This window comes from Rutilus rutilus, assembly GCF_951802725.1.
Source record: "Rutilus rutilus genome assembly, chromosome: 1".
Taxonomy (NCBI): Eukaryota; Metazoa; Chordata; class Actinopteri; order Cypriniformes; family Leuciscidae; genus Rutilus; species Rutilus rutilus.
This window is the reverse complement of record NC_140209.1, coordinates 13,612,253-13,616,731: the sequence shown is the minus strand read 5'-3', so window position 1 is coordinate 13,616,731 and position 4,479 is coordinate 13,612,253. Positions and strand designations below refer to the sequence as shown.

Here is a 4,479-nt window from a genome sequence, read left to right as displayed (position 1 = left end):
AATCTTTTATTAAAAACTGTTTTCTTATGAGGGTGTAAACCGGTGCGTTGAGCCCGTATCTCTTCTCTGCTTTGCAGCCCGTCTGGGAGTTGATTCCACAAAAAGTTCTGAAAACCGAGAGAGGAAAAAAAGTTTTAAGTTTTCATATCTGTTAAATGACAAATACTGTGTAAAAAACTAAAGTAACCTATTCCTACTTTGTCATAAAAGAAAATGACTTTGATGTATTTATTTAATATTAACAACATAACATTTAGAATTACATTGGCTTTTACATTGTTTTTTGTAAATATATAATGTCATTGTATGCATGCATGCACTGTATATCGAATGACGCTTTGGACAAAAGCATATTGCTAAATACCTTAACCACACTTCAAAATGTTTTATTTAATTAATTAATGAAAGTCGTAATGTTAAAGGGATAGTTCACACAAAAATGAAAATGCTGTCATTATTTACTCTTCCTCAAGTTGTTCCAAACCTGTATGACTTTCTCTCTTCTGCTGAACACAAAAGAAGATATTTTGAAGAAAGTCGGTAACCAAACGACTGATGGACCCCATTTACTTCCATAGTAGGACAAAAAAAAAAAAAATACTATGGAAGTCAATGGGGACCAGCAACTGTTTAATTACCAACCTTCTTTAAAATACCTCCTTTGTGTTCAGCAGAAGAGAGAAAGTCATACAGGTTTGGAACAACTTGAGGAAGAGTAAATAATGACAGCATTTTTATTTTTGGGTGAACTATCCCTTTAAACTGCTGTCCGTCAGACTCTTCTGTTTACACATAAATGTCCTGCATGGGAATACCAACTCTAGGTAGAACAGACACTTAACAGTAATAGCTGGGCCTCCATCCAACTTTTTAATGCACATTTTAACCATTTGAAAAAGAAATCCTGACCTGAAACGAATAAAATTCACAATATATTTACAATCGGAGTTATATTAATAAACACTCTGATGCTTTCGAGCTTTATAATGGCAGTGGATTGCAACATCAGTTTGAAGTTCAAAAAAGTCCATCTATCCATCATAAAAGTGCTTCACACAATTCTGAAGGATTAATAAAGGCCTTCTGAAGCAAAGCAATGAGTTTGTTAAGTTTTAAATATTAATATTTTTCTTACATGAAGTAAAATGACTAGCTTCCGGCCAAAAGAACAATAACATACAGATTTTACTCTAAAGCGCAACTTATGCAACGTACTGCTGATATTTACACTACGCCATGACGCACTACACTACTTCTGACATCATAAGTTGTGTAAGTTGCACTTTGAATGCAAGTAGACTGTGTATGGCCGTAAGCTAGAATTTTACTTTGTGACGTGTTAAATATGGATATTTTTCTTACACAAACTCTTCGCTTCAGGAGGCCTATTTTAACCGCTCAGAGCTGCGTGGAGCTCATTTATGATGGCTAAATGCACTTGTTTGAGCTTCAAACTGATCCACTGCCATTATAAAGCTGGGAAGTGTCAGGTTTTTTTTTTTTTTTTTTTTTTTTTTTTTTTTTGTGTATAACTCAGATTGTATTTGTCTGAAAGAATGGCTTGGAGGTAAGTAAATCATGGGGTAATTTTCATTTAGGGAAGAATATACCTTTTACAATTAAGCAGGGTGTGCTTGGTAGGGTCTCTCTCTGGATATCAGCAGCTGTGGCAGAGGGCTAGGGAATAAAAAATTTTAACATTACCAAATATATTAGGCTACCAATTACACAACAAATACCAATTACAAATCTATTATTATTATTTTAATATTCCATACAGTCTGCCAGGCAGCCACATATAATTTGAGACTAACAAAATGTTTAACTTGATTTTAATACTCCTGATAATTTGCTGCCTTCTCTGAAGACAAAGAGAGCAGTGAAAGCCTTTCAACAGAACCCAGGATCCGAAAACATATTTAATGACGATGCTGGTTGGTTTAAGTTGCGCACGCGCAGTTTATTTTAGATAAAGACAGCTTACTTACATGACTGCTTTTTCACCCTGGACTGGTTGGCCAAGCACAAAGTAAAGTTATAACATCTGAACATACCAGATGCTATATTCAGCTTTTATCACAGTTAACGTTATAGCTAACTTACAGAATTAAATGAAGATACCAACATTGTCATTTAATTAAAGCCCATATTTCAATCTCGTTATTTGAAATATTAATTAAATTAAAATCCTGGTATCTTAATTTAATTCTCTAAGTAACGTTATTCAGTGACCGTAAAATCTGCAAGCTACGTTTATGTTAAAGTTAGTGTGCAAACCACCACGACTTCAAGACCCCCGGTTAGACAGCAAAACAGAAGTCCTAATAACGTTACAACAGCCTGTCCGGTAGCAAGTGTAATCAATGCAATGATAACCTGAGCTAAGGAAGCTTACCGGGCAAACGTTAATGCTTATTTTTACAGTCTGGGCTAACGTCATTTGAGCTATCGTCATTGTGGTTGTTTTCTATTAACGTTGCATTACAAGCTCAGCTCGACTCGATTCTACTCACCATGTTTGTTTTTCCATCGTGAATATCTAGTGTCTTGTACCTGATGTGGTAACTTAACGTTACCTTTTTCCTTATGGATTGTGTGTAAGACGCCGCCACTTTACCGTTGTCAGTTCAGGTTGTTTACTACTGCTATACCGGGAGTGAGCGAGTCGAGTCGGGGCGAGTTGAGCCAACATTCTAGGGATCTATCTAACGTGTCTAGCTAATGTCACTAAAATATACCAAACGAAAAATTGAGAATATCTCGTACCTTTACACCTGCATGTGGTCCTTTTCCGTATGGATTGAGTAAGAATACGCCACTTCACCGCGGTCAGTTCAGGTTGTTTTTTTAGTCGACTCGGGGCGAACGTCACTGAAGCTAATGTCACTGAAATATACCAAATGAAACAATCAGCAGCACTCACTCATATCAACGGTATTAATATATACATATACTTATATGATATATTTCATGTTAACGTTTCATACCTGAGATGTGTTCTTCTTCCAAAAATGTTTGATTCTCTGGTACCGTTGGCCGCCATGGCCGCGCATTTTCAAAATTCAAACAGCAGCTATCCCACAATGCTATGCGGTGGCTGTAAAATAATGCTTCTACAGTGTAGTTGTCACGTTCACCGTCTGTTTCTGTCTAATACTACAATTCCCAGAATCCTCTTTTGGCACACCTGCATTCACTCTCCAGTTCATTGATCACCCGCACCTGTTCACCATCAGCAACCTCGTCATCAAGCACTATAAAACTCTCACTGTGATTTCAGTCTGGGTCAAGTCTCCAACAGGAACAGATCATATGCTGTTGTCTCTGTTACCGCTGATGCATCAAGACTCCAAGAAGTATGTATACTTACCTGAAACACTAACCTCTATATCTGGTTGTGCCGTCTTCAGAATTCCTGTCCGATTCCATGCTGTCTGAGATCCTATGTTCCTTTGAGTGTCCAGTGTTTCATCCAAACCTGATTACTGCCAACCGCATCTGAAAGAGAAGAGACAAAGTTACTGAACTGTGATTACTTGACATCAACTTCTGAAGTGAAAGTGCTTACCTGCTTTCCGCCCCACTTCGACTCATCACGGAATCTGCATTTAAATTGAAATAATACTCACCTTGCACTTTAAATAAAGCTGTGTTTGGATTCACTTACCTCTGTCTCCTGGTCTGTATCCTGACAGTAGTTACAATAAAATTACAGGACTGTCCATAAATTTCCCATCATGCATCTGCATTTACAATAAAAAAATGAATACAATATGTTGTTGTAAAATTTATTGTAAAAATTACATCAATTGCTAACAGTGAACCTCTTCATGAAGACCAACTGCTGCAACCACTTGAGCCGTCCCCCAAAGCCATGGACTAAACTGGGAATTGACTTAGTAGGACCAATACAAGGTGAATGTGTTCTGACTGTTATTGACTACTTTTCCTGTCCTGAGGCAGTGGTGATAGCTGACATCTCCTCATAAACAGTCCCTGCAGAACTGAGGAAAATGTTTGCTCACTTTGGCTATCCATCAGAAGATGTAACTGACGATAGCAGACATTCAAGCGTTTGACACGTTTCTCAAGAATGGAGGTATCAAGGACATATGCACTTCACTGTATTAAGAGTAACGGGAAGCTTGAACAGTTCCATTGATATCTGAAAAAGACGTTTTAAACATGCAATGCAAGTGTGACATATAAGGAGAAAATGGGCAAGGTGTGTCCTTCTGAGCAAACCGTCAGACAGCTCATTTGAACTTGTGAATACAGAAGATGGATCTTTGATCAAAAGTAATGTCAAACACATGAGACATGCATCAGTGTCTGTGGATTCACCTGTTCCTGAGCTTGAGAAGGAGAGCATAAGCTCACATCTGCAAAGAGACCAAGTGCAACGTGAGCAAGAAAGACGTGTCTACAAACGAAGAGAAGTGGCCAGAGACTGTTCCTGTAGAGAAACCATTCACGACT

At 37.8% G+C, this 4,479-nt stretch overlaps 1 long non-coding RNA gene across 2 annotated transcripts; it reads right to left on the bottom strand.

The window, feature by feature from the left end:
* Positions 1-4,479, bottom strand: LOC311301310. Of its 2 annotated transcripts, XR_014629430.1 has the most exons (4): positions 2,988-4,021; positions 2,767-2,886; positions 1,611-1,677; positions 19-107 (listed from the first exon to the last, which is right to left on the bottom strand). It is a non-coding gene; the product is annotated as an uncharacterized lncRNA (long non-coding RNA). The 2 variants fall into 2 exon arrangements; XR_014629429.1 differs by having other exon boundaries at positions 1-107; positions 2,767-4,479.